The 21514-nt window shown below is 35.5% G+C and overlaps 1 pseudogene; it reads right to left on the bottom strand.

The window, feature by feature from the left end:
• Nucleotides 1-5071: 5071 nt before the first annotated feature.
• LOC148163071 (signal transducer CD24 pseudogene) lies at nt 5072-5353 on the bottom strand (annotated as a pseudogene).
• Nucleotides 5354-21514: the final 16161 nt, after the last annotated feature.

A 21514-nucleotide genomic window follows, 5' to 3' on the forward strand; every position in this document is an offset into this window, starting at 1 on the left:
GCCAGCACCAGGGTTTGCAGCCTTCCGCTGGTGTCTTTGTTCCTATACTGGTTAGTGGGACAGCTTGATGGTGCCAGCAGGATCCTTTGCCCATGGAAAGGTCATATCACCTCTACCAAGTGCACTCCAAGCAGGGGACCTACTTGTCTCTCAATGTGACCCTTTGGATCCTTAGGCTGCTCACTGCCGGGGCTCAGCTCTGCTTTCCCACTGGAGCACTGCTCAGCTCCCTAGGCATGAACCTTGAAATTTAGCAGACCTCTGAAACTTTGAACCTTCAGAATCTGTGCTCCACAGTTTATAGAAAACTGGTGGTATTGTAACCCTCTCCTTTTTCCTGGTCAATGATTTTGGGAAATAGATTTCTTGTGCAGTCCCCTGTGTGTGTTTTCACTCTTTTTTTTTTTTCCCCTCCTGCACTTTATCTCTCTCTCTTCCTTCTCTTTTGGAACTCCCTCTTTGGACAAGTGCCTCCTTCCCCTGGGCATTGCCCACAGCTCTTTTCTCCCACAAACTCTCTGCAGTTCCTACCTTCCATGGGCTGTTTTTCTGGTTTGTAGACATGCAGCTTTGTTTTCTTAGAGTTCTGGTTGATTTCTTGGGTGTTCAGAATGATTTGTTATTTATCTAGCTGTGTTCAAGGGAAGAGGCCAGCTTAGGGTTGCCCTACTCCTCTGCCATCTTACCTCTCTCCCAAGATTTCATTCTTTTTTATGACTGAGTAATATTCCATATATATACCACATCTTCCTTATCCATTAATCAGTCTATGGACATTTGAGCTCTTTCTCTAATTTGACTATTATTGATAATGCTGCTATAAATGTTGCAATTCATGTATCCCTTTAAATCAATATTTTTTTATCCTTTGGGTAAATATCTAGTAGTGCACTTGCTGGGTCATAGGATAATTCTATTTTTAACTTTTTGAGGAACCTCCATACTGTTTTCCAGAGTGGCTACAACAGTTTGAATTCCCAAGAAAACTGCATCCTTGACAACACCTGTTGTTTTTTGTGTTGTTAATTTAAGCCATTCTGACTGGAGTGAGGTGTTTTCTCATTGTAATTTTGATTTGTATCCCCTGATGATGAGTGATGTTGAACATCTTTTCATGTGTTGGTTAGCCATTTGTATGTCTTCTTTGGAAAAATGTCTATTCGTGTCTTCTGCTCAATTTTTAAGTGGATTATTCATTTTTGGGTGTTGAGTTTTATAAATTCTTTATATATTTTGGATACTAATCCTTTATCAGGTATGTCATTTGCAAATATCTTCTCCCATTCCACAGATGTCTTTGTTGATTGTTTCCTTCACTATGCAGAAGCTTTTTATCTTAATGAAGTCCCTGTAGGTTATTTTTGCTTTTGGTTCCCTTGCCTCAAGAGACATATCTAGTAAGAAGTTGGTATGGCCCATGTCAAAGAGGTTACTGCCTGTGTTCTCCTCTAGGATTTTGATGGTTTCCTGTTTCACATTTAGGTCTTTCATCCATTTTCTCCATTTTTTAAATGTCATTGTCTTGAATATTTGATTCTGTAATAATTTTTGTTCTGATCATAAAATATGATGTATAAAACACATGAAGAGAAGGAAAGGATAATCTATTGTATGTACCCATATTTCTTTATTAACAGCTTTATTAAGATATCAATCAGATACCATATAATTCCCTGATTCAAAGTGTACAATTCAATATTTTTTGTATAACAGGGTTGTGCAAAAATCATCACAATCAATTTTAGAATACATTGTTCCCTCTAGAATAAAACCCTGTGCCCATTAGCAGTCATTGTTCATTCCCCAAAACTCCATCACCCCTGCCAGGCCCAGACAACCACCAGTATATTCAATATTACAATGGTTTCTTAGATATGCCAGCAAGAGAACAAACAAGAAAAGAAAAGCAGATAAATTTGACTTCATCAAAATTAAAATATTCTAAGCTGCAAAAAATGTCATCAGGAAAGTGAATATATAACTGAAACAATGAGAAAAAATATTTGCAAATCATATATCTTATAAGGGACTTTTATTCAGAATATGTAAAGAACTCTTAAAGATCAATAATAATACAATAAATAACCCAGTTTAAGAATGGGCAAAGGATCTAATATGACTCTGCAATTCCACTCCTAGACATATATTAAAGAGAAATAGAAACATACATCCACACAGAAACTTGTACACAAATGTTTATAGCAGCATTATTAATTATAGGCAACAAATAAAAAAACTAAACAACTGATAAATGGATAAGTACAATGTGGCATATCCATACAATGAAATATTGCTCAGCAATAAAAAGGAATGAAGTAGTGAGAGCCTGGGTGGCTCAGATGGTTAAACGTCTGCCTTCAGCTCAGGTCATGACCCCAGGGTCCTGGGATAGAGTCCCACATCGGGCTCCCTGCTCCTTGGGAGCCTGCTTCTCCCTCTGCTTCTCTCTCTGTGTCTCTCATGAATAAATCAAATCTTAAAAAAAAGGAATGAAATAGTGATTCATGCTACAACATGGATGAACTTTGAAAACATTATATTAAGTGAAAGCCAGTAACAAAGACTACATATGATATAATTTTATTTATGTGGAATGTCCAGACAAGGCAAATCTATAGAGACAGAAAATGAATAAACTGGTGATTTCTTGGGGATAGCCAAGCTGGAGGAATTTGGGAGGAATGAATAGTGACTGCTAATGGGTACAGAGTTTTCTTCTAGAGAGAAAAATTATTCTGAAATTGATTGTGATGATTATTGCACAATCCTGTTATACTGAAATAAATTGAATTGTATACTTTGAATTAGTGAACTATATGGTATCTGAATGATATCTTACTAAAGTTGTTAAAAAAGAAATATGGGTATATACAATAGATTATCCTTTTCTTCATGCAATGTACACATCATATTTTATGAGTAAATAAAAATTATCACCATCAAATATTCAAGATGATGGCATTTAAAAAGTGAAGGAAGGTAAAGGGGCCTCAATGGAAATATTGTTTCTACTATTCAAAGTGGACTTGAATGAAGTTGCAAGTTTTTGACAAGGGTGTAAAAGATAAAACAATAATACTTTTGGAAGAAAACATAAAAGTAAATATTCATGACCTTATATTACCTCTTACATTCAGGTATATGATCCATTTTGAGTTGATTTTTGTGTACGATGTGGAGTCCAATTTCATTTTTTCACATGTGCATATCCCCTCTTTCCAGTGCCATTTGTTGAAAAGTTTTTTTTTCTCTTTCAGTCATTTCTTTTTATTTACAGTTTATGTTCAATGCAAATCAATTCTGTAACATGAGACATTACTATGAATCAAAGCATAAATACACAAACACAATATATAATCCAAAATAGATGTATAGTATTCGGGTATGAAACAAAAAGGAATGTTCATTCACAGACACAATGGCTTGAGATGTGCTGTATATGGTTGTTCTGGTATAGGTTCCTAAAGATGAGAAAAAATGACTGCTTATCAAGACTACTGTGGCCATATTAGATATTGGAATATCTAAGCATAAATGTGTGATCATGTGAAGCAAAAACATTAGAATGTTTATTTAACAACAACAACAACAACAAAACTTTCTGTGCATTGAGGCAGTTGTGAAAAGATTTACTTTCCAGAATTAAGCCACTTTAGGCTTAGGACCATGTTCTAACTATCTAAAAATATTGACTAACAGAAAGTGTTCCAAAGGTGGCTATTCTGATTGACAGTTAAAAAATATTTACATGTATGGTGATTAACATAACATAATAAAAAAACAAACAAAAATATTTACAGAAAAATTAAAGAAGTTTTTCTGAATTTAATGTTAGTAAGTTTCCAGTTTTCCCTTCCCAAATACTTGATTTATAATTTTGGCTCCTGTATGCATTTTGCCTTTTTAATTTCAAGATTTGTAAATTTCACCTTCAAAACAGATCATTCAACAAGGGCCTCTGGGTGGCTCAGTCCATTAAGCATCTGCCTTTGGCTCAGGTCCTGATCTCATGGTCCTGGGATCAAGCCTGGCATCGGGCTCCCTGCTGAGCAAGGAGTCTGTTTCTCCTTCTCCCTCTAACCCTTCACCCCTCCTCGCTCATGATCTCTCACTCTTTCTCTTTCTGTCTTTCAAATAAATAAAATCTTTTTAAAAAGTATTCAATATATGCAGAAATAAAAATTATTTTGAAATTAGTTGAGGTCAATGTACTTCTACTTCTTGGAATTAGTTTAGCTAAATGAATCTGGCACTCTTGTTGAATAAGCACAGATGATAAGTATATAAGCAAAATTTACTCATTATGCTTCAATATGAGGTAGATTCCAATCCATGTCAATTACTATATAAAAAATCAAATGCGATGTTCAATCCAAAGCCTCAGAAGAAAAAGTTCAGTTTCCAAGGAACAGTGATAGCTTAACAATGTAAAACCTTATCTAGAGTACGTAGGCATTAAATTAGTACTGCTGAAACAATGCATTGAGGATTTACAGTAACACCTGGAAGTTCCTTCTAATGTACATATAAATGGAATCATGGAAGATTTTTGTATTGCCTAACTGTTTCATGGCCTTAAAGATTTAATGAACCAAATGAAAACTGATTCTGTTCACATCCCATCCTTTATATCTAAGTAAGATAAAAACCTATTCTCTCTCACTACATCAAAAACTAATGATGTATTTTATGGTGATTAACATAACATAATAAAATAAAATTTAATATATGTGCTGCCGAAGTGAGCACATAATAAAATAAAATTTAAAAAAAAACCTATTCTCATTTGCAAGGTAGAATTTTACATGTCAATACTTCTTAAACCACATTTAAAGAAATCATCTCTTAATTAATCTTGGATGTTGTCTCTTCATCTTATACAGAAAACTCCAGTAGATTTAATAGACATTCACTGTTTAGTCAAACCCTTCAAATGTTCTTCAAACCAACCAAATACGGGTTCCTCAACATTTTTTTGTGTCAATAAAATAAGATTTGGAATTAGCAGATTCAATGAAAACCTATTTTTTAACTTGTCACATTGTATGTCTAGATGCCATTTCAATTGGGTTTAGAAGATGGGGATGTATAGATGTTTTTTGGTCTGAATCTTTAAACAGTAGAGATGTAAAAGGGAGAATGAGATCACAAAAAGAATGGCTGTTGACGACAGGGCACCGCCAGTTGCCATGCGGGTTGGTGGCATTAGCTGGATTTGGGTAGTGGAGGTATTCTGGGAGGAGTTACTTGAAATTGTTACAACAGTTGTTTGATTTGAATAAATCTGCGTGGGTAGGAGCAGCACCAGAAGCCACAGCCTCAGTCTGAGCCTGGCCACCATTCTTCTGCCCATGTCTGCTCCCTCCGCATTGGTGTTTAGCAGGTCTCACTGGATGTGGGGTGAATGGAGAACTGCTGGTTTGTGGCAGACACAGGCAAGGTGGGCAAAAAAAACCTTTTATTCTACTGAATCTTCTTTGCATCCTTGTCAAAAATCAGTTAATCACGTATGATAATGATTACTTTCTAGATTCTCAATTTGATTCTATTGATCTATATGTTCACCCTTATGCCATTGTCTTAATTAATGCTGGTGCTTTGTAATAAGTTTTGAAATTGGGAACTGTAAGTCCCCCAACTTTATTATTCTTTTCTAAGTTTACTTTGGCTATTCTAAGTCCCTTTAGTTTTCACATGAATTTAAGAATTGTGTTAAATATGCAGATCAGTTGCAGGGTGGGGGGTTTAGGGGAAAATGGGAAGTGACTGCTAATGGGCACAGTGTTCTTTTGGGGGTGATTTAAATATCTTAAAATTGACTGTAGTGGTGGTTTCACAACTCTGTTAATTTCCAAAATACATTGAATTTTACACTTTAAGTGGGTGAATTTTATGGCATATGAATTGTATCTCAATAAGCTGTTTAATGAAAGAAAAAATAAGTCTAGTTATAAAATTTGGAATTTGGTCATAACAAATTTAAAATATTAAGGAAGCCAAATATAAATCCAAAACTCACTGCAACATCCTAGTTCAATATGAAATCTCATAATATTGTTCCAACTCAATGTGAAGGTCCTAAACCGGCTGTAATCAATGCTTGTAACCAAAAAGCACAATAACACAATTGAGAAATGGCATTACAGCACGTAACATGATTTCTAACAGGTTAAGCTTAATACTTAGACAACCGCTATGTCTATATTAGACAAATTTTATAATATGCTTAAACACTGTGGCTTTTTTTAGTGTCACTCTTGTTTGACAGATGTAAATCTATTCATAGATTCATCATCAATAGATTCATTCAGTTTTCGGTACTCATTGAAAACCACCAGGTATTTTCATGCTCATTATAATAAAGAATTCTAATGGAAATCCAATTTACTAAAGTCAAACCCTTTTATAATTAAAATTTTAAGTGACATATTGAAGTGAATTGATAACAAAAACAATAAACAGAATTGTTAAATTAAAAAGATAATGGTTTTAATATTTATGTCTGTGAAATTATGTGGTATACATATAATGATATACATGCCACATGTTTGCCAGTCTCATCTAGCCCATATTTTATGCAAGAAGGCTGAATTATTCCACAGATTAGCCCATTGATCCACAACTGCCCCTTCTTACCTAAATGGTAGATGGTCAATATCAGAGTTTCTAGTTTGGCTGGACACTTATATAGTCCTTCTCAATTCCAGCACAGTTCCATTGCTTGGATTTACCTGGCTGTACTCAAGGTAAAGTCCTACTTCTCTCTAGTCAAGCAGGAAAAAAGAAAGGCTATTCATTCAGCACTGCCTGAGAAATACATGACTCAAATTGTCATTAGATTGCCCAGTTATATTAAAAACCCAGACAGTTGCACTGAGCCCTGGGAACAATGCCAGTGTCTCTAACAGAAGAATGTTTTTCAAAGTACGGACAAACTACTATAGGTGGTCCATAAGATAAGCTGAGAGGTTACATTGGCAAGTATTCTAATAGTTATGTATTTGTTTTTATGTATACTATGAAAAATAATTAGCACAAGAACTGTATTTTAACAATTACTTCTTTAGGATGAGTAACAAAAATAGAATTATTAATAATTCCTTACTTGGAATTCCCATCTCTCCTCTATTCTCTTCACATCCTTAGTAAAGCCTTTCCTGACCTCCTCACTTTTAGACAGTATTAGTTGCTTCTTATTCTGATTTCCATATTATTTTGCACATATCTCAGTTATATCATATCTCAAATTACATTGTAATTTTTGTAGGGACACCTATTTCTCTAACAGATTATGAATTCCTCAAAAACCAGATTCAAATATTTGTATCCTCGGTGCCTAATGCAGTGGCTGGGCCCTGACAAGTGTTCAGTGAATATTTGTGGAATAAATGAGTGTGAATTATAGCTGTGGTCAGAATAATTACATTCTACTAGCATTGATTTGGTAGCTACTTCACAGCTGGAGGCAAGATGGCACTATGTCCGAGGAAGAACTGAAAATTTAAAACTGCAAAAACAGGAAAGGAAACACAATTATTCTCTAATTAATTGTATTAGCAAAAATTTTTATGCTGAGATTTTGGTAAGGAAATTCTGAACTAAGATTCAAAAGCAGAAACAATTGATAAAAAAAATTGAAAGAACTGAAATATAATTAAAGGAGCATAGGCTCTGGAATCAAACTCATCTGAGTTTGAATTCTGGGTCAACAGTTATTAGCTATATCACTTGTAAAATGATCACCAAAATAATTCACATAAAGCCTAAATAATTCCTGACACGCAATAAGCTTCCAATGAATAGTAGCTGTTATAACTAATTTAATCTAGAGAAAAACAGGGAATATTTTACTAATAATCACCAAAGAGTGACTCTGTGAAGATCCGACCCAAGAGAAAAATATAAAGAGGTCCAGTTCCCCTTCTTTTCTCCCTACCTTTCTCACCCCACTCCCTCTCACGATAGCATTGTGATCATTACCTTTCCAACTTATGCCAAGAACCAATCTAAAGCACAGCTGTTCTCTCTCCCTGAAGTTCCTGGTATAGATCTTTCCTATACAAGAAAATAAATCATTTTCTAATTCACACTTTTCTGGTGTCAGGGAAATAATTGTTTATAATTAAAAAGCTTTTTCATCCAATTTCTACTGGGTTAGACTAAATCACAATACCATCAAGCCAGGAAATTAATTAAGCAGAGGAGGTGACAATGAATCAGTGTACTTTGTTGGAAAATTACAGGCCAAAAATTAAAATAGGAGACTTAATTTCTATTCTCAACTTTGCTAATAACTTACTTAGAAATGTTAGGTGAGTTGTTTTATTGCTCTAGGCCTCAACTTCCTCATTTGTAGATGATAAGTTCTATGCTGAAACAACTGGATCATAGTTTGGAAAACAATAAAGCTGTATCCCCACTCACTCCTTAAAAATATAAAGTCCACAAATATTTAACTATAAAAAGTGAAACTACATAATTTCTAGAGAGAAGTGTTAATGGATGTGTTTATAATTTTGGAATGGGGAAGTTTTTCTAAAAGAAAACACAACCAAGAAGTCATAAATAAAAAGTGATACAGCTACATAAAAATTTAAATCCTCTTCTGGAAAAACACACTTCTATAAAAAGCTGAAAAGATGAAAGAAAAATCATATAGAAAAATAAAAGTCACAGTCAAATAATTCACAGAAAAAAATACAAATAGCTATCAAACATATAAAATGTTGTTCAACTTCCTCATAATTAAAGACACACAAATCGAAAAGAGATATTTTAATCTATCCAACTGGTAAAAATTAATACATTTTAAAATACTAAATGCTGGCCAAGGTAAAGGAAGTAGGCATGCTTCTGTGTTGGTAAGAGTGCAAAGTGGTACTGCTCTCCAGTGCTAATTCTTGCTGTCTCTGAAGGATGCTCCAATCCTTCTCAGAGATACCCCTCTTACAGTATTCCTACTATCTGATTTGACATCCTTCAGACACATTTTAATCTGGGACACTATGTGCAAATAGGTACACTGGTCTTGCTAACCCATTCCCCCATCACTTCCTCTGCCTTAAGGAAAATTCAAAGTCTTCTTTGGTATGGCTCTTTTCCTCTCTTCTACTCTTTGGGATCCCTTTCTCTCTGATATCGAGATAGAAAAAGCCTGAAGCATTAAAGTAATTTAAAATATAAAAAGCCAAAATATAATTGTTTTGAAATAAAGATGCCATTGTCTTAGTGTGCCATAATATTCACACAACTTGTAGAATTGTCCCAATCTACATCCTAGTAGTTTATTAGCCATGGACTAATATGTTTCCTTCTATAAGATAAGGCTGATGGTAAAATATGAGAAAAAAATAAGATTTAAATCTCTTATATTTCATGCAAAAACACAAATTAATAGATAGAATTTAGTAAATTTGAAGGAACTAGATGTCTATATGACCTAAATGAGAAAGTTTGAAACTCTTTTCAAGTAAATGAGAATACATACTAGAAGTTGAAAATTTTCAAATAAATTTAGCCAACCAGAAAAGTTTTCCAGTAAAATTATAGATGAGCTAAAAGCTATTCCAGAGTCTCAGCTAAGTGCTGTAATCAATCCAAACAATGCCTCAGATCAATCTTCGACAAGACTCAAAAATAAGTGCATTAATATATTTGGATCACTCTAGACTTATCATTTATTTTTTCCACTGAAAATACCAACAAATGATATATTTAAAACACAAAATTTTAATATATACTAGAAGTCTTACATCATTATTTGCTAGCAACAGTAGGTATTTTCTGATTTTTTCCAGTTTATTTTAAATATAATGGAAGCAATAATGGTAATGGATAAAACCAAAATGAAAGATAATTTAACAGAGCAAAGAAAGTATTTTTTACTAATGAATCAGTATTTTTGAGATCCCATTGCATGTAAAGTGGTGTATAAGAAATACTTTTAATTATGTATTACTACGTCATTCTAAACTACAAATAAACAGAACATTTGAAGAACCCTTTTATATTAACTGCTTAACATCCCTTTTCTCATAAACACATAATCTTAATATTTTCTTTTGGATTCCCTGTGTCAAACAGTTAATGTTGGTGTCTTTCCTCTGTAATTTTTCATATCTTCCTGTGTCATTTCCCAGTGGTTACCCAGTGGACATGCTACAGTTCCTGTAAATTTGGAGAGTGGTATTAAGTATACTTAATACTCAGAGGAAATTAGAGAGTCCAGTGGAGAGTTGTCTGACAATGAACCTTTATAGTCATTAATAAACAATTTTAAAAGTGAAATAAGCCAACTTAATTTTAGAAAAAAAATATGAGTCAATAAAAAGTCTCAATTTGACAATTATTTTGTTTAAAGATTTATTTATTTATTTTAGAGAGAGTGAGAGAGCACACGTGTGCATGCGTGCGCAAGTGAGCAGTGGGAGGGACAGAGAGAGAGGGAGAGAGACTCCTTGCTAAGTGAGAAGCCTGACAAGGGACTCCATCCCAGGACTCTGAGTTCATGACAAGAGCTGGCCACTTAACAGACTGAACCACCCAGGCACCCCACAATTTGACAGTTATACAAAGATTAAAGCTCAACTTAAGAAATAATTTATCAGGGATGCCCGGGTGGCTCAGTCGGTAAAGTGCCTGCCTTTGGCTCAAGTCATGATCCCAGTGTCCTGATTGAGTCCCACCTCAGGCTCCTTGCTGAGTGAGAAGCCTGCTGCTGCACCTGCTTGTATGCACTCTCTCTCTCTCTCTCTTTGACAAATAGATAAATAAAATCTTTAAAAAAAGAATTTATCAATTTTTAGAAAGATAGTTTTTAAAGTTAGTAAATTCATAGAAAGTATGTAGAATTTGATGTGCTGAGAAAATATTTAGGCAAGAGGAAATAAGTATATAAAATTTTAAATCAATGTGAAATTGTAGGACTGAATGGTTGGAGAGAAACTGTAAAATATCAGGTTTGCCTGTGTCATATGAACAGCACAATTTAAGTTCTATAGCATAATAAGAAAGTAGGATCTTTTAGGGCTGAAATGATTGGAGAAGCCTTTTGTCAAAGAGGTGATATTAGACTTGGTTCTGAACAGTTTGGTAGACATTTGATAGGCGAAGATATAAGAGAATGGGGCTGTAGTCAAAGGTAATAATATAGCAAATGCAGAGTATAGGGCAGGTTTGCACCACTCATATGATATAAGCAATCTTGATTTATAAATATGTATGCAACTGTTTGCTCTATCCTACAAAATTATAAAAATCCTTAAGGGCAGAAACCATGTAATATAAATTTGCATGCCACAGGGTTTTGCATTTTTACAGGTTAGTCTACAAAACCAAATATATGCTAGATACAAATTTGGTGAGTATATGTGTTCCAGTGTTGACACATTTTTTCATTCTCTTCGTATTTATTTTCTCATCCTTATGAGGCAATCCTCATCTTGAACTCAGTTTTTATGTTTGCATTCTAACTCTTGGAAAATAAAATGATTGAAACATATCTAGGCTCACCCAATTATGCTTTCACTTTATGTTGTAAGGGCAAAAACAGGCATGTAGAGCATCTAGGGATGATCCCAACAACTGTGGGCAAAGGAAACAATTTAAATGTCTTTTTTAATTTACCTCCTTGAATCCGAATACAATGAGTTAGAAAAAGGAAGTTGAGCTGTAGTCAAACAGTCTTATACTACCTAATCTGCTTAATTCCACAATGTAGCTGTCTGGGGAAGAATGGGCAAAAATAAAAATGATGGGTTCCTCTGTTAGGCTGTATTTTAGCTTGAAGGGATGCTTTAGCATTATGTAAAAGCTATGACTCTTTAGTTTTTATACTGGCAATTCCAATTTTTTTAGGCCATATGAACACAGATGAAATTCTTCCTTTGATTAACTGTTCAAAATATTAATTTCATTTTGTTTTTTTATTTTTTAAAGATTTATTTATTTATTTGACAGAGAGAGAGAGCGTGAACGCTCAAGCAGAGGGAAGGGCAGAGGGGGAGGGAAAGGAAGAGGGAAAGCATCCCAAGCCGACTCCCCACTGACTGCAAAGCCTGGCACTGGGCTCCATCTCACCACCCTGAGATCATGACCTGAACAGAAAGCAAGAGTTGTAGTCTCAACTGACCAATCCATCCAGGCAATTAATATTAATTTCCTTTTTAAATTAACCTTCTAGAATAGGGATTTGGGCTGTTGTTGGAGCACTTTTAAACACAATTAGCTATTACAACAACCAAAGCAAGGTACTCCGAGAAATGCTTTGCGACCTGGATCCTCCATGATTATCCCCAAGTACATTATTTGCTAATTCCCACCCCCATTCCCACCAATTTAGGTCTCAGGAACTAACTTTGGAAGGCAGATAAAAACCTCTTTTTTTTTAAATATCTTATTTATTTATTTGAGAGAGTGAGAGAGAGAGAACGTGCACAGGAGCAGGGCAGAGGGAGAAGGAGTGGAAGAAGCAGACTCCCCTGCTGAGCAGGGAGCCCAGTGCAGAGCTCGATCCCAGGAGGAAAGCAGACTTAACTGACTGAGCCACCCAGGCTCCCCTAGAAGCCTCTTTTAGAGTAGAAATCCACCTAAGGATGGGTTAAACTATGGTGAGATTAAGGAGGCACTCTCCTAAGGAGTGCATAAAATATAAGGAGAATCCCAAAACTCAGTAACGAAGTTAAATATTTAATGCACTATTTTAAATATCTAAATTAATGTAAAAAAGTCTATGATGAACAAAATATCAAAATTAAAACAAAAACAAAACAAAACAAAAAACCGACAGGATCCTACCTTGCACTTGCATGACTCACCTCAATTGCCTCACCCTAATCTGAGTTTTTGGTTCATCCTTAAATTGAATGCCTTATTAACATAATAAAAAAATTGAGTGTCTTAATTGACTGATCATAGCCAGGCTCTGAGTTCTAAACACTATTTCATGTGGCCCCTTTCTGAGACCCTTCACTAAATGCCACCTTTGGATTCAAAACTTATCGTATCAACACTTTTCCTCTAACTTCACTCGAGGTCCCATTCTTGGTGCACTCTTACCAAGTGGGATAACTGTGTTTATCAGGTGTCTGCACCTTCAGGCTCTTCTGCTCTTCCAGCTCCCAGTTTTTTTTCGACTCTCCACCTGCAGGAGACACACCATTTTGGCACTCTCCTCTGCCAGGACTGCAACACTACTTTGACGGGAAGTTCCCACAACCAGAGAAAGAGCTCCAGCCTTTTCTACTTTCTGAGTGAATGCTCCCCTCAGTTCATTTTCATCCTCCTGCCAGAGGTAGAATGTAAAGACTGGAGCCTAGACTCAACCTGGTCTCAAGAACACTTTCACCCTGGAAATAAGTAAAAGTGGAGGTTTTGGAGATTGTGGAGAAAGCAGCTGCGGTGACTTTCGCCTGCCATTACAACATAAAAGAAAAAAAAAAATTCAAGACAACTCTGGCTTTCCCGCCGGTCTTAAGCTTGAACATTTTACATCTATCAAGTCCGCGTGCTCCTCCACCACACAAGCCGTCTGAAAAGCCAGCATTAAGAGGGCTTCTTGCAAGTCCGTGGGCCACGCCCCTTGGGCAGATCAGTTTTCCTTATTGGTCTGACAGCCTGTCACTCAAATCTGGCTCCCACTCCTGCTAACCATTCACGTAGTTTGGTTGCGTCTTGGTGTATTTAATGTTGCCAATAACGAGGGATTTTTTTTTTTTTTTTTGAGCCGAGTACAGGTCGTGCTGCAATTAGTTCATTGAAAACTCAGTTGCTCTCTGAGCGCTTGGACAGAGACTGCTTTCGGCTTTTTTTTCTGCTGATTGTTAAGATCTCCTATAGAGAGCTGCAACAATGCCCAAAAGAAAGGTAAGCGAAATGGGAAGATAGAAAGGGGTTTAGCGACTGAAATACATATTTCCTAATCCGCGGAGATTTTTTTAAAAAGCATTTTGGCTTCTAGTTAGATTTTGTGATGTACTGAATGGAAGGGGAAGGAAGGGCAAAGAAAGATCGGTGTAAGATTTAGGATGGTCTTGCATGCAACTAGTAGTTCACTTTCGGCTTGTTTTGTTTAAGGGAAATAAATCGTTTAAGAGGTGTCTCCATGCTGAATTATAAACAGCCATAGCGCTGTGCTGTCGCTTCCTACCCCACCCCCCTTCCTCCGCTTACCCTATTGGAGAACACTTCTCTCAACCGCACTTCCAGGCACCAGTTTCCTCCTCAGCCTCGGGCTTTTCTCCGGGAACCGTCCCGTTTGGGGTAACTTAAGCCAAGGCTTTCTCCCGTATTCGCCTTTGTTCTTCCCGTTTTCTTTTTCCTTTTTTTTTTTCCCCTTCCCTCCTCCACTTCTTGTCATGCCAGATGGCTATGCAATGGTAATCCTGTGCCATTAGGCGGCGCAGACTTCAAACTGTCCTGGAGAAGGGAGAGATTCACCTCTGCAATTAGCAACTTTAGGGCTAAGACATCTGGGGTTCACCAAACTGTGTGAAGGTGGAGAGATGGCAAGAGAACTGAGTAAAATAAACTATTACTGATGTTGGGGTAGCATGGGTTTGTTCCCTTTTAGACATGCAGAATTGATCTGAGCTATTCCAGGGCTACGGGTATTCTGCAAACCCTCACTTCAAAATTTGTGACTCCTCTCTTGGACAGGAGATAAATTCACGCCAGGTGTTTGAATGCTTGTTTGTTGTTTTTTGGGGAGGAGGGTCCCTTAGAAGTGAAATCAAATACTGTTTCATTGCTTGACAAAATTGTAAAACACTGCGCTGATGTAAAGCATTGTGACTGTTTTGATATTATTCCTATTTATCCGTCTACCATCCCTATTTCTAGAACATAGGAGTAAGACCGAAATTCCCCCATGCTCTGGGGCTGTAAGTATGAATCATGTACTAGCTTGATAATTCCCAGGCTGAAGGGCTGCTCAGATACAGAAAGCAATGGTTTTTAATAACCATCCCCCTTCCTGAGATTCCCGCCGCTGAGCTTTTCTAGGTTTGTGCAATGGGTCGTGCTATTTTACGGAGCTGAGAGCAACCTTGTAGCAGGTAGTGGCGGGAAGTTTTAAAATCCGTGGCCGGCTCCTCAGAATAACGCATTGACATTGCAGTTTCCTTCCAAAAAGAAAAGAAAAAGAAAGAAAGAGAGAGAGAGGCAGACAAAAGAAAAAGAGAGAGAGAGAAAGAAAGAAAGAGAAAGAAAGAGAAAGAAAGAAAGAAAGAAAGAAAGAAAGAAAGAAAGAAAGAAAGAAAGAAAGAAAGAAAGAAAGAAAGAAAGAAAGAAAGAAAGAAAAAAGCATTGAAGCATTTGGGGGGTTGTAGTTCTTGTATGAAAAACTTGGAAAGAATTTTCCAGTCAGTAGAGAGAGTCCAATAAGTACAATTGCATATAAAACATAAGGCAAAACAGGGAAATTGCATTAAGTTCCGCCTTCATTCTGCTGGCCCCACACTTTTGTTTTTTTTTTTTTTTTTTGGCTTTAACACTGGCTATAGCAGGTGGATTTTAAAATTTAAAAGGTTTGTTTTTAGGAGATGCAATTTACACAAAAGGATGGAATTGACTATCAGTTGTGTAGATTTATGTCTTGAGAATGGATTTGCATCTTGGTGCACATTTGCACGTTAGTGGACAGCAGTATGTAGCATGCTACTAGGAAATAACACGTGGCTACTTGAGCCAGAATCCAGGAAAAAGTCATAAGTGTTTATGTTACAACTGTAATCCATGCAATATTTTCTGATCTATGTGTTTATATCAATGATCTTATTCCTGTGTGGTTTTCTCTTTTGTATAGGCTGCCAGTCAAGGTGATATGAGGCAGGAGGTGAGGTTTTTTTTTTGTTGTTGTTTTCTTTTTTAGTTTTAGAATCTGTTTGAAAAAATCCACTTGCTTTATGAATTTGAGACACATAAACAGCTAAGAAATTGACACTGGTTTGTATATTTGTACCATATAAGAACCAATATGGTATGCCTGTGAGCTCTTTCAGAAGTATAGCAGGTATTGAAAATTCCAAACCTCTTGGAATTTAGGACCTTATGCTTAAGATATGGAGAGAGCTTCTTCCTTTTAAGAAAAAAAAAATTGCTCTGTCAGTTTGCAAGAAGGGGCTATATTTTTATTTCCTTGTTATTAGCCATTGTTTTCATTGAAGTTTAATTTGGGATTGTTTTTTTCCTTATCTATATAAAGGGTCCAGGGGAGGGAAATTAAAAATTTATATTTCTACTATATTTTCTACTCAAGTTCACAACTTCTTCTTTAAAAACAATGTTCATGTAGTGTTATACTAAATATTTTCACACTATAATAATACTAGTTTTGTATATCCATAATTCTATTAACTAATTATTACTATTTTTGTTACTTATAGCCAAAGAGAAGATCAGCCAGACTGTCTGCTGTAAGCGGTCCTTTAAAAAAAGTTTCTCATGCATTGTAAAATGTTAAAATTCAGGGAATTCTGGACAATACTAGTTATTTTATACAAGATTTATTTTGGATGTCTTTTTTTTAAGATTTTATTTATTTTGACAGAGAGAGACACAGCGAGAGAGGGAACACAAGCAGAGGGAGGGGGAGAGGGAGAAGCAGGCTCTCCGCTGAGCAGGGAGCCCAATGCGTGGGCTCAATCCCAGGACCTTGACCTGAGCCGAAGGCAGAAGCTTAACTACTGAGCTACCCAGGCACCCCTATTTTGGATGTCTTAGTAAAAAACTTTCACACCAAGGAAATGTTTGATTTTTTTTGTTTTTTTCCCCTAATGCTAAATAAATATTTATTTCCTAAATAAATTGTTTCCTAAATAAACACCCATTTATTTAAATTAAAAGGTTGGATTTCATTATTAGTGATCTTTCTTCAATTATGATTTCCTCCCCCCCATGACTTGTGTTTTTTGATGCAGATGCCTGTGCCCATTACACCAGAGTTGAAGCCCAAAAGAACATCAACTCCAAAGGTAAATATTCAACATGCAATGTTGAGAGAAAATTGCTTTACTTCAGAAATATTTTTTTTGGAAAGGCATGCAGCTGATCATTTTGCTTTCTTTATTTTCTGTTTAGTTAGTAATATATTACATTATACCATATGGTACATGTAAGCTTTTTGAGTAAGGATGTTTGTTCATGTTCTGTGTTTTGGCATTTTCATTAGGAAGAAACAAAACAAAATTTTAGTTGGGTAGATCTGTAAAATGTACATGACTTTAACATCATATAGTCACAACACCAATATTCCTGGGAAAACAAAAGGTGTAAACTGTAGTAACCAAAGTAATAATAGGAGTAACTAACATTTGATAATACTTTACAGTTTGCACAGTTTGCAGTGTTTTCACATACATTATTTTTAAATGAACACAATTGATTTCATATAGAATTATATACTCTGATGTTGAGGCTAACAACATGAAAAATAGAAATAGCCTCAATGTTAACTTCACTTTCCCCCCTATATTTATATTAATTTATTTATGTGTAATAATGTGTAAATATAATACAATTAATTTTTTAAATTGCTTTATTGAGGTATGGATAGTATTTTAAAGATCGGTTAAATTCCTAAAATCATAAAAGTTTAAAGCTAGGAGGAACATTAAAATCATCAAATCCCATCATTTTGTGATTGGAGAAACTGTAAATTATAGTCATATTTATAAAATGCTCTGAATTCATTAAAAAACTGCTAAAACTAGGGCAAGTGAAGTTTTAGCAACAATAAGTGACAACAGAAGAGAAAGGTTTTTAAATTTTTTTTCTCTCTTTCACATTTCAAGGTCACTATTCTGTAAAATTAGGTACCCAATTTATAGGTTATTAAGATAGTTGGGGCACCTGGGTGGCTCAGTGGGTTAAGTGTCTACCTTAGGCTAAGGTCATGATCTCAGGGTCCTAGAATCCAGCCCTGCCTCTGGCTCCCTGCTCAGTGGGGGAGTCTGCTTCTCCCTCTGCCCCTCCCCCCCGGCTCATGCTCTCTCTCTATCTCAAATAAATAAATACAATCTTTTAAAAAAAGATCTTAAACACTTTATTTCCTTTAAAAATAGAAGATAATGCTACAATAAAAAAATACTATATAATAATGGACTTTAAAATGCATTAACTTACTTGGTTCTCGGTTTCTTATGTGTTAAAATAGTAATAATATACCTATATTGTGTTTTATAGTTTCTAAAGCAATTTTACATATATTTTATCATTTGCTCCTTATAACATCCCTATGAGGTATGTGTTATTACACTTTTTTACATATAAAAGACATGCACAAAGAGATTTATACTTTTGCTCAAGATCACATCAAGTAAGTAACAGATCCAGAATTCAAACACAGGTTTTCTGGCTCTTAATCCAGTGCTCTTTACACACACAGGCAAAGAGCTTTCTTGGTCATGATTCAAGTCATTTCAAACTTGTAGATACATATATTGAGTCACCTCTGTCCCCAGGTTATCTCTTTCAAATATATCTAAAGTGATGCTCTTGCTAACATAGTATTTCTCTTAATTATTACCACTGGAAGCTTTACTATCAACAAAACTGTTGCTAATTATTAGACATGACAGATAAACTCCCCCTCTAGTCAAAAAGAGTTAATTTATCAAAGTCTAATCTGATGCAATTAGCTCTGAGTGGACACTGGTCAGTATTCTAACTTGTTGCTGCTCATCTAAAAAAGTTTATTTGATTTATATCAAACCTATTATTCATTTTTTTTAAAAAGATTTTATTTATTTATTTATTTGAGAGAGAGAGCACAAGCAGGGGGAGGGGAGGACGGGGGGTAGGGGAAGGGAGGACGGGGGGAGGGGAAGGGAGAGGGACAAGCAGACTCTGTGCTAAGTGTGGAGCCCTTCGCAGGGCTTAATCCCAGGACCCTAAGATCATGACCTGAGCTGAAACCAAGAGTCCTACACTTAACTGACTGAGCCACCCAGGTGTCCCAGAATATTATTCATTTTTAATGCTGCTTTAGGTTTAGGATGAAACTAAAAGTGTGAAGTGATATTTTTGTTGATATTAAGTTTATATGGATATTTTAAAGCTTTCTGTAAATCATTATAGCAGCTGGTAAAGTAACTTGGGCCATTTAATTAACACATCAGTTAAGTTATATATTTATTTTTATTATTCTGTGTTGCTGGACAGAAACTGAAGACAACAAATGATATGATGGAAAAAAATACAGATGCAGGTGTCAAAGCAATAGCTGAAAACAAGCAAGAAGTTATTAAAGGAGAATGTAATGATGAAAATACTGAAAATGGAGAAGCCAAAATTATGGAGGTATTTTACAATATTAACAGATCTGTCCATTTGAAAGTTTAACAATGGGTGCTGCTGAATGAAATCTTATTTGCCTTGTACTTTAAAAGTTGAGAAACATTAAATGTGTAGTGGTTCTATAGTTTCTTAGTCCATTCCAGCTGCTATAACAAATACCACAGACTAGGTGACTTATAAACAACAGAAATTTATTTCTTACAGTTCTGGAGGCTGGGAAGTCCAAGATCAAAACATATATTTTGGTGTCTCGTGAGGACCTACTTTCTGTTTTTTACACAGCAGCCTTCTTGCTGTGTCCTGAAATGATGGAAGGGGTGAGAGAACTCTCTGGGGTCTCTTTTGTAGGGGCACTAATCTCATCCATGAGGGCTCTACCTTCATGACCTAATCACCTCCCATAGGTCCTATCTCCAAATACTATCACACTGGGGATTAGGTTTCATCATATAAATTATGGGGGACACAAATATTCAGTTTATGGGATATAATATAATGGTATCTAAGGGGAAAATAAGAAACTGAACTTAAAATACATGAATTTACAGGTATGGGTAGTGGGAGTAGTGGATTAGCAATGCTATTAAGAGAATTAAGATAATAATGCCAGGGATCATGACTTATATTAAATACAGAGCAATCCTCTACTATTTTGCCGGCACATGGGCTGTTTATAAATCCCTTTCCAAGATCCTATGATTCTTTTTCCCCTGCAGACTGCAAAAGAAATCATTATGTAAATGTTTCTTATGGGTCTCTGTTTGCATATTTAATACATATCTTATTTTTAGGTATTGTAGCAAAACAATGAAAATGAGATATAGTACCCAATTTACAAATCAAATCTGTGCATTTAGGGAAAATTTTTTTTCTAAGCGATCCTGTTTTATAAGGTAAAACAATTTTCATTTTTACTTTATTTATTTTTTAATTTAAATCCGTTGATTTGCAGTGTAATAGTATTTCAGGTGTAGAATTTAGTGATTCATCACTTACATACAACAGCCAGTGCTCATCACAACCAGTGCCCTCCTTCATACCCATGACCCATTTAACTGACCCCTCAACTACCTCCCCTCCAGCAAACATCAGTTTGTTCTCTATAGTTAACAGTCTGTTTTCTGGTTTGCCTCTCATTCTTTTTTCCCCCATGTTCATCTCTTTTGTTTCTTAAATTCCACATATGAGTGAAATCATATAGTACTTGTGTTTTTGTCACTGACCTATTTCACTTAGCATAAGACTCTCTAGCTCCATCCACATCATTGCGAATGGCAAGATTTCATTCCTTTTGATGGTTGAGTAATATTTCATTATATATATATATATATACACCACATCTTCTTTATCCATTCATCAGTCCATGGACATTGGGCTCTTTCCATAATTTCGCTATTCTTGATAATGTTGCTATAAACATCAGGGTGAATGTGACTCTTTGAATCAGTATTTTTGTTTCCTTTGGATAAATACCTAGTAGTGCAATTGCTGGGTCATAAGTTAGTTCTACTTCTAACTTTCTGAGGAAACTCTAAAAGGTTTTCCACAGTGGCTACACCAGTTTGCTTTCCCACCAACAGTGTAAGAGGGTTCCCCTTTCTCCGCATCCATGCCAACACCTGTTGATTCCTGTTTGTTAATTTTAGCCATTCTGACAGGGATGAAGTGATATCTCATTGTAGTTTTGATTTGTATTTCCCTGATAATTAAGTGATGTTGAGCAACTTTTCATGTGTCTTTAGCCATCTGTATATCTTTTTTAGAAAAATGTCTATTCACATCTTTTGCCCTTTTCTTAACTGGATTATTTGTTTTTTAGGTGTTGAGTTTCATAACTTCTTCATATATATTGGATACTAACCCTTTATCACATACATCAATTGCAAATATCTTCTCCCATTTTGTAGGTTGCCTTTTAGTTTTGTTGATTGTTTCCTTTGTTGTGCATAAGCTTTTCATCTTGATGAGGTCCTAACAGTTCATTTTTGCTTTTGGTTCCCTTGCCTTGGGCAACATATCTAGTCAGAAGTTGCTTTAGCTGATGTCAAAGAGGTTATAGCCTGTGTTCTACTCTAGGATTCTGATGTTTTCCTGTCTCACATTTAGGTCTTTCATCATTTTGAGTTTATTTTTGTGTATGGTGTAAGAAACTGGTCCAGTTTCATTCTTCTGCATGTAGCTATCAAGTTTTCACAACACCATTGTTGAAGAGACTGTCTTT

The sequence above is a fragment of the Eumetopias jubatus genome, unplaced genomic scaffold (genome assembly GCF_037043125.1).
Source record: "Eumetopias jubatus isolate StellerSeaLion01/CBP00866 unplaced genomic scaffold, mEumJub1_p1.0 scaffold_11, whole genome shotgun sequence".
Classification (NCBI taxonomy): domain Eukaryota; kingdom Metazoa; phylum Chordata; class Mammalia; order Carnivora; family Otariidae; genus Eumetopias; species Eumetopias jubatus.